Source organism: Ornithodoros turicata, chromosome 2 (assembly GCF_037126465.1).
Source record: "Ornithodoros turicata isolate Travis chromosome 2, ASM3712646v1, whole genome shotgun sequence".
Lineage (NCBI taxonomy): Eukaryota > Metazoa > Arthropoda > Arachnida > Ixodida > Argasidae > Ornithodoros > Ornithodoros turicata.
In genome coordinates this window covers 4,906,943-4,916,624 of record NC_088202.1, presented here as the reverse complement: position 1 = coordinate 4,916,624, position 9,682 = coordinate 4,906,943, and the positions used below count along the sequence as shown (strand labels likewise).

General features: G+C 42.9%; 2 long non-coding RNA genes across 4 annotated transcripts; one reads left to right on the top strand and one right to left on the bottom strand.

Moving 5' to 3' along the window:
- Positions 1–1,393: 1,393 nt before the first annotated feature.
- On the bottom strand, positions 1,394–6,307 carry LOC135385151 (uncharacterized). 3 transcript variants are annotated; one of them, XR_010420322.1, is made up of 3 exons: positions 3,837–6,301; positions 3,459–3,774; positions 1,394–1,539 (listed from the first exon to the last, which is right to left on the bottom strand). It is a non-coding gene; the product is annotated as an uncharacterized LOC135385151 (long non-coding RNA). The 3 variants fall into 3 exon arrangements; XR_010420323.1 differs by having other exon boundaries at positions 1,394–3,582; positions 3,647–3,774; positions 3,837–5,516; XR_010420321.1 differs by having other exon boundaries at positions 1,394–3,774; positions 3,837–6,307.
- On the top strand, positions 4,776–8,714 carry LOC135385152 (uncharacterized). Its single transcript, XR_010420324.1, has 3 exons — positions 4,776–4,946; positions 6,493–6,570; positions 6,744–8,714. It is a non-coding gene; the product is annotated as an uncharacterized LOC135385152 (long non-coding RNA).
- The last annotated feature ends 968 nt before the right edge of the window (positions 8,715–9,682 follow it).

Here is a 9,682-nt window from a genome sequence, read left to right as displayed (position 1 = left end):
CCTTGCACATCAAAATGTAAGATGGGAGTCACAGTTAATGCAAAGTGGTTCCTATGAGAGACTTCGATGCTGAACAAAATTGTGCAAACTGCGGAAGGAGCCATAGAAGATATTCAGAAAGCGTGACTGGTCTCACAACGGTGCTACGACGCTCTCTTTTAGATGACGATGATACTCATTGGAGTTTCAGATGTGCAGCTGCATTTTTTTCGAACGTGCTCCACATAACAAGCATGACAAAGTCAGCACTGGATAGCAGGCCCACGTTCCTAAGCAGCTTTGCTCACGCTGCAGTTGTATTCAGCAAAAGCATGTGAGTACTCGAGAAGGACATTCAGTTTGGCACAACCGCGCCTGCAAATAATCAGAACAAATGAAGGAAGAAACAAACAAACATAGAAGGGCTGTACTTCAAAAAGAGGTAAATCTTGCGTCTCAAGGAGGTGTTACCACTTTTAAGAAACTTAATTGATTAAGCTTACATCACTACCTTATTAACTGTCCTAACGAGCGTGTTCTAATTGCGTGAAGCAATTAGATCACGCTCACAACGTATTTGGGCTGCTTCGGTGTGTCCATATTTGCGAGGCAAAGCACCGCAGTCGTTCACTAAAAGACACTTTCTGCGGCGGTGCTTGATATAAATCATACGAAACCGATACACGGCTAAAACAACGGCTGTGATTCTACAGAACGATCCCTTTCTGCCATGCGAGTATATCCTTTCCCGGACCGTTCTTTATCCCAGACGGAACATATTGTCCCCCGGACATCCGAGATTGATCCTTACGTCCGCGTCCGAGGCCGGACACCCGCCGGACGTCCATCGGAGATCAGCCTACGGAGACCGAAATTTCTTTAGCCCACGGACGTCCGTAAGTGGACGTAGAAATTTTGTGATCCGTGGGACGTCCTTTTATGGACATTTGAATAGATCATAAGTGTTGGATCGAACACTAAATTTCAGTGGAAGATCATCATGTATAGAGGAGAGCCAGTCGGTAATTTTTGAAAATTAGGCTGATATTGTGGCGTCTCATTACTATTGGAGCTCTTAGCTTCGTCACTTTAATATAAAGATATAAAAATTACAAATCATGTTTATTGAGAATTGTGAAAGGTCACCTGTTGTTATCTCTGACTGGGGTCAACAGCTACACTTCTAAAATGATCGCTGTTACCTTGACAATAAGGTTACTGTTGCCATTAAAGCAGTCATCTAACCAATTTTCAATTGCTACAAATAAACCTATAAAGAAGACTCATTTGTAACGTTCGAATCAGTCGTCCAGCGACTGGTGCTTATTAAGATATCTAACATAAGAATACGTGGGGACATATATACTGGTGTCTAAGTGTGTTGGAAAGCATGTAGTAAAGAACGAAAATGCCATTGGTTTTGTAAACTTTATATTACAGAAAGGTACAAAAGTTACAAAAAAGGAAAGTACAGACAAATGCTCTCTGAAAAAAGGAAAATCTGACAATATACACCAGTCGATGTAACCTGCTGTCAGTCGATGTGGACAACATGGATCCCTAAAAATGACACCATACATGGTCCAATTAATAAGACGACCCCGTCGACTGGAAAAGTGGCACTTGTATGATAATAAATATTAAAAATATTTACTCTGTCATGCATTCTCGGGTTGCTAATGACACTTGTGATTATGACATGCACGGTTTATGACCACTTCCCATGGGAACCATTCCTTTGCTGCGTAAATCCTTCTGCTTAATTATGACCATTCCTGTATCTATGACCGATGTTTTCTAGAGGAATATAGGAAAATATGTCTACTTTTCCCTCATTAATGTAACTGCTAGCTGTTGAATGCGTCGTTTTCCTGACCTACAGATGTGCTCCTTATCTTGAGATAATCAAGAGTGATGCAGACCTAAGCTGCCGGGCTGATTTCAGACAGAATTGAATAAACGTTACAACGAACCGGATGACAAGCAACAAAAAGCAGTTATGTTAGTCATCGCTCCGTGACACAAAGGTGCTGCACTAGGTGTTTGTGACGTATGCTGTTGGTTAGTATGGTAATCCACTTTTTGACCAAACTGGACCTTTTCCGAGTAAGCGTATGGGCATGTGCAGCCACCTGCGGGCGACTGTCATGCTCATTGGGGGAGATAGTCAGTTTCAAGGTTATGCAAATGTTTGAGGTCTGGTAATGAGTACAATGTGACTTCACTCTTTCTGCATTCTTCTTCAAATCTTCTCTTGCTACTTTCCCACGCAACGTGCCAGTCTGAAAAGTGTCATGTTTACTGGGGGAAAGACACGACGTTCGACATTCCGCGGCCAGGGGCGATGCAAATATGGCAATCATCCCTTCACGGAAACGGTTACGGTCATATTAAAGATAGCTCGCTATACTACACATAACCAATACAGTTATAGAATTATACCAAGTGTAATCAGTATTTGGCAGGCATGACTTGATCCAGTATTGGGTAGTAACTAAGTTACTTTTAACTTGTAACTGTAACTAGTTACTTTTGGGGGTAATTAGTTACAGTAACTAGTTACATTTCCAGAGAAGTAGCTTTTAACTGTAACTAGTTACTATTTCTGTGAATGTAACTGCAAAATGTAACTAGATACTCGAATAAATGTCGTTCCTTTTTCCCCCCTACCTTCCCCTACTTCCCCCTAACAGTGTCTTCCTTCCTTTTATCCGTAATTGGTATGTGCCCCCTGCCTTGAGATCTTGACCAAGCAGGGAATTCCAACTTTGCGAACAGAAATTCCTTGAAGTTAGTGACCCTCAACGTTCGGAGTGAGTCATATGTAAATAACAGTGTCACTGCCCTTGCATGGGATCCTGCCTTCGGTGGATATGGACAAAGGAATGATTATACACAAAGAGAAACTTTCCGGTCAGCTCACTTACACTCCGACCAGTGCAATGGCTATTCCGGCCCCGGTTGTTGCTATCCTAAGCTTCCGTGGCTGCTATGTGAAGCAACCTTTGAGTTTTTATCACGGAAGGACGAGAATAATTTAATTGCAATGTGCACGCTATGGAATAAGACGTACCGGCAAACAGGACGTCAACTTCAAACCTGAAAAAGCATCTTGAGGAGAGTTCCTTGTTCTTGTGTATGTCTCTCTACACGGTACGAAACGCGTGCGTGTCACCGTGCTCTTCTTCTTCACCGCGATGCGCCAAGTTGCATGCACATGTCGTATTTTTCCGTGTGGGATAACCGCGTATTACCTTATATGCTTCTCGTTAAGTGCCAGACAACTTTTATCGCACTTCAGTAAATGTAAATAAATGTATGTTTTTAACAATTGTATCACCCTCTCATGGTCATCATTTTTATAAAAAGTAACTGTCATGTCACTAAGTTATTTTCTCTCAGTAATTGTAACTAGTTACTCGACCAAGAAAGTAACTATAGCTGTAACTTAGTTACTATACGTTTTAGAAGTAACTTACTTAAGACTGAGTCCCACATGTTATGCAATGTTGACGTTCTGCTTTGGGTTACTCCAGTGAAGTCATTCACACAGTGAATAAGGCCCTCCCAAAATTTTCGTCCTGTTCGCAAATCTGAGCTCAACTGCAATGGTTAATTACGAGATTTAGAGATGCACTTGTTTCATGACTTATTTAGTGTTTCTAACTTTGTCATAAGGTTGTTGCTTGTCAAGTCTTCTCACTGAAAGGTTGGCCTCTGGATTATCTTCTTTTGTGTCCCGCTCAGAACAGGTTCCATCCTTCTCATACTGGCTTCAGTATTAACGTGTGCAGCCTGCAAAAATAATGTGTGATATAATTGCACCTAGCCGATCAATATGTTACTGCACTTCGAACCTTTCAAGTTTATCTTCTCGTTGCATCTCAGTTGAACACGAGGCCGAGTGCTCGGAGTGTAGGGCCACGTGCGACATTCGAGGGAAGGTGCAGGACGGTGACACGGTGTTGGTCGAAGTGAACAAAGTGTTGTAAGTGCAGGATGGGAATACAACACAGACCTGGGGAGCTATTCTCGATGAAGTAATGCGTGCATTACTTCGCTTGCAAGCTATCATTGGTCGCCGAGCGAAGAAGGCGTGAAGATACCTCACGCGCACGCAACCAATGCTAAAACAATTAAGCATGCAGTTGCATTGTTGCAGTAGGCGACCGTCTCACGGGAGGCGCTAGATCCTGAGGGGTATCATTCGTTGTGTTCGTACGCCTCGGCGGCGGTGGCTATGAATGTAGTGCCCTGGTCAGCGCATGAAGACATCAATTGTTCTCAGTCGTCGGTTTCGCGCTGTCGTAGGTGGACGTGTGTGTGTTGTGCTTCTTGTTCCATGCTAATTACCACATGGAGGTAAGTAATTTTAGTTCCTTGATGTTTGTACTCCCGAATTTTTAGTGAAACATTCGCGCCCTGTTTCAGCTGTGGTGAAATCCGTTAAATAAGTTCAATTTCGGAAGATTTACAGGCAACAGTGCCGAATGATACTCCGATCAAATTTGGACAATCAAAAAACGTATATCTGTTCTCATATAGTCTTCGATAGCTTATAAATAGCCTCAGTGAGTGATTTAACGTGTGATACAGTTAGAATTTAGGGCTCAAACCCCTGCGGTGAAGTAGCAGTTACGAATGATACCCCTCAGGTTTTAAGCGCCGACCAAATTACAACAGCCGAACGACGTTTTCCTGTTCTCGTGCAAGTTTCTATAGCTTATACAAGCCTCAGTGAGTGATTTATCGTGTGATACAGTTAGAATTTAGCGCTCAAAACCCTGCAGGCTAGATCCTGAGGGGTATCATTCGTTGTGTTCGTACGCCTCGGCGGCGGTGGCTATGAATGTAGTGCCCTGGTCAGCGCATGAAGACATCAATTGTTCTCAGTCGTCGGTTTCGCGCTGTCGTAGGTGGACGTGTGTGTGTTGTGCTTCTTGTTCCATGCTAATTACCACATGGAGGTAAGTAATTTTAGTTCCTTGATGTTTGTACTCCCGAATTTTTAGTGAAACATTCGCGCCCTGTTTCAGCTGTGGTGAAATCCGTTAAATAAGTTCAATTTCGGAAGATTTACAGGCAACAGTGCCGAATGATACTCCGATCAAATTTGGACAATCAAAAAACGTATATCTGTTCTCATATAGTCTTCGATAGCTTATAAATAGCCTCAGTGAGTGATTTAACGTGTGATACAGTTAGAATTTAGGGCTCAAACCCCTGCGGTGAAGTAGCAGTTACGAATGATACCCCTCAGGTTTTAAGCGCCGACCAAATTACAACAGCCGAACGACGTTTTCCTGTTCTCGTGCAAGTTTCTATAGCTTATACAAGCCTCAGTGAGTGATTTATCGTGTGATACAGTTAGAATTTAGCGCTCAAAACCCTGCAGTCAAGCAGCAGTTACGAATGATACCCCTCAGGTTTTAAGCTCCGATCAAGTTGCAACAACCGTACGACGTTTTCCTGTTCTCGTACAGCTATCGATAGCTTATAAAAGCCTCAGTGAGTGATTTAACGTGTGATACAGTTAGAATTTAGCGCTCAAAACCCTGCAGTCAAGCAGCAGTTACGAATGATACCCCTCAGGTTTTAAGCTCCGATCAAGTTGCAACAACCGTACGACGTTTTCCTGTTCTCGTACAGCTATCGATAGCTTATAAAAGCCTCAGTGAGTGATTTAACGTGTAATACACTTAGAATTTAGCGCTCAAAACCCTGCAGTCAAGCAGCAGTTACGAATGATACCCCTCAGGTTTTAAGCTCCGATCAAGTTGCAACAACCGTACGACGTTTTCCTGTTCTCGTACAGCTTTCGATAGCTTATAAAAGCCTCAGTGAGTGATTTAACGTGTAATACACTTAGAATTTAGCGCTCAAAACCCTGCAGTCAAGCAGCAGTTACGAATGATACCCCTCAGGTTTTAAGCTCCGATCAAGTTGCAACAACCGTACGACGTTTTCCTGTTCTCGTACAGCTTTCGATAGCTTATAAAAGCCTCAGTGAGTGATTTAACGTGTAATACACTTAGAATTTAGCGCTCAAAACCCTGCAGTCAAGCAGCAGTTACGAATGATACCCCTCAGGTTTTAAGCTCCGATCAAGTTGCAACAACCGTACGACGTTTTCCTGTTCTCGTACAGCTATCGATAGCTTATAAAAGCCTCGGTGAGTGATCTAACGTGTAATACAGTCAGAATTTAAGGCTCAGAAATCCGCAATCAAGCAGCGGTGTCGAGTGATACCACTCAGGTTTTAAGCTCCGACCTGGTTTGAACAACCAAACAACGTTTTCCTGTCCTCATATGGCCTCTGATAGCATAGAAACGCCGCAGTGAGTGATCAGATGGTTTTCTTTTCAAAAATTGTAGAGGATTTTATAAATGACACTGCCAAAATTTAAGGCTTGCAAATGATGATTACGGAGAGTAAAATGTTATCCAGCATGTTAAAAGCTGCAAACTTGAAGCTTTTTGTTGCCTAAATACATTTCACCCTGTTGTTTCCAGGTGGAACCCCTGTAGCTGACCAGAAAGGCCAGGACTGTCAGATGCCATATATGAATTGGGTATGGGATAGAGAGAGAGGTATTGGGATTCTATTGGAGAATTTGCATACCCCTGCTTATGGTAGTCCTCACTAGGCCAATCAAAGCAGGCACACAATTGTTCTCGTGCTGAGCTGACAGATTTGTAACTGACACTGTTTACTTATAATTCTCAGTAATTTCATACTACTCACAATTATGTTTTACTTTCAGTTCAAGGTCTTCAAACAGAGCTGACCCGGCGGAAGGCCTCTGGTGGCATACTGTAATCAAGTGTGCCACTCCCACAGGATTATTGCATTGGCCTTTTGCATTCATGCCTGAATGCTGTCCAGGGCATCTCACAGGCACCAGCTGCGTGACGATGCCCCACCCCACGGATTGTCTTATGCCAACAGCATGCTCCCGTAGGGAGCTATGTACACTAGAAGATGGACTGTGGACATGCTAAGGAATTCTTCAGTAGCTTCATGGTGCACGGGAGAAGAAACAGCAGACCTGGACGAAGTAAACAAACGGCCCTTATCAGGGCCACCATATGTCCGCCACAATGGCTAGCGTTCTGCTGATAGAACAAACCCTGATAGTGATAGGAGATCACTGAACTAACCATAACTCAAGCACGATGGCTACAACAGTGCTGATAGAAAGCAATCATTGCAGTTGCAAATGCCATACATTTCGTTAAGCACTATATTTTTGATGACAGTAATATTTAGAGTTGAAGGAGTCATGTTCTGCCACTTTTTGGATGGTCAAAGTATGCATCACAGAACATATTGCTAAGGTGAACATTATGTGGAACCGACTATAACTCCTGTTATTCATTCGCACAGAAAATATGAAGCAGAAAATGTCGAGGTTGTTGCGAGAGACCTGTACTATGTCTTTTGCAAAAGCTATCACCGTTTCTCGACAAAAGTGACGTGGAGAATGTACTTGATGCCTCCATTTTTCCCCTTTCTCTCCGTACTATAAAGGTAGTTCTTTTTGTGTAGTCCAATAATACGAGAATTAGAAAAAAGGTCTTTGGGTGTACTTGACATAATTGTATGCCAGTCTATATCATTGAACCCTCGTGGCACTGAGGACAAAACTTTACGAGACAGTATATTTGGGTCCGAAGAACGCCATTGGAGCCACAGGGCACATTGACTTTAGACCACATCATGGAGGGCCACAAGGAAAAGAAATTACTGTAGTTACCGTAAAACTTTGGTATATCATACATAACATTGTACACAAAAACAGGACCGGCGGCCTTTCAAGTCGAGTGCTGAAAGTATGAAAAACTATTCGACCTTCACAAAGGTTTAGGAGAATGTTCAGGAGCACTCCAAATTATCCATTTACTTGCTGCCTTAGCTCGCAGTTGGAAAAATAAGTATGGAAAATCAAAGAGAAAGAGCTAGCTGGCATATTCACAGTGGGTCATGGCTTCGGGTTTGCTATGTTGTATTTAATGAAAAGTGCAGAAATTTGGGCCAGTTGGTACATAACTGCAAAAAGGAATAAGAGCATACAGACGGGACAATGGAGAGACAGAGCTGCTTACAACTAAACTATAATGATAGGAAATCCGACGCAGTCATGTGCGCAGGTGCATTGCTATCCCACCATGTCAAAACGAGTACAGGGCTAGACAAATGTTAGAGAACATGCTCCGGCGCATTCCTTCCTTAGTGTGACAGTGAATGGGACCGTACAGACTTAGACATGTGCGTATAGGTAGCCCAGTCACCTGTATGCAAGCCCGTACGATACCATTCGCTGCCAGCTTGTCACTCAGAGGGAGGAGTGCGCCAGAGTATGTTCCATAAACTTTTGTCCAGCACTGTAGAATGGGCTAGTTGGTATGACATCTTGTGGCAGCTGTGGCAGACAAGGACAACACCACTCCACAATCAACTGGTTTATTTCTGGAAAAACAGAAAAGGAAGGTTGAACGTTGGGATTGGGAGTTTTGAGACGACCTGATTAAAAAGGAACTTTACACCTAGTGGTGATCTTTTCCTGCTATCCTTGTCTGCCATAGCTCCGTAGTCAAGAAGTCTGTACAAGTATGTCAGACAAGACCCTCAAAATGACAGTTTTAGGCATGTGCAAACAAAACCACCCTAGTGATAAGGGGTGACACAAGTGAAAAAAATTCCTATGATTTGAATAAAAATTCAAGTTCCTTATCCATCCGACAAATAGAAGCTTCAGTAGTACAACTGGAAGAACCACTTATTTCAGCCACTTCGACTACCTCTCTTTCGAACTGACAGTTTGCTTTTCTTTTTGGCTGAGTTCTTTCAAAAGCCGAGTTTTAATGTCACTATTTGATTTAGTATATGGATTAGGATAGACAGAAGATCGACTCAATCCTCTTATTAGCTACGGTGTGCTAGTGTACCATACCGCACGCGAATACCAGGTTGCCGTGTCCGTAATTTTGTGAGGTTGGAGAGCCACAAGAACTGCTCGCATGCAGTGTATTCTACCTAACATGGACAGCGCAGCAGCAGTGCGGCAGGCCAGGCTGAAAACAATGCCTGAAAATCTGTTCTCCTAATTCGTCTTTAAATTTTTCGAGAGGGTAGCTTCGTTCTCTTTGGCGGCCAAGAGGCCGCGTGTTTGAGATCCCTGTAGATAGGGCAATCGCTTTCGAAACTAAACAACAAGAATCAGAAAAGTAACGCTGTCTTATATCTGCGCAGAAGCACCATAGCTCATGTACAAAGCAGGTTGGTTGGTGGTTGGTAAAACGACAAGAGGAGGTTGAATTCGCGCATGCGAATTCTGCTACCCCCCCCCCCCCCCCCCCAAAAAAAAAAAAAGAAAGGTCTTCCAAAGACATGAACGGGTTTTTCCGAGGAACCTCCACCGTGGGAAAACAGGCACAAGTGCAGGTGATAAATGTGAATCATGTGTCGCCCCCAAGATTTTTCTAGAATTTCTGTGAGATATGTTCAAAATTTAGTTTGCAGTTTATATACGTATATCCAGCACCGCGGGTCCCGTGATTTCTGTCCTCTTTTTTTTTTCTTTTTTTTAATGATTCATTTGCTACAGCAATTCACATATAACATCGACTTAGTGAAAGTATACTTTATGTAGTAATTGTAATTTTAATGCTTTTCATATCTTAGGGCTCCTCTTTGTCCGGT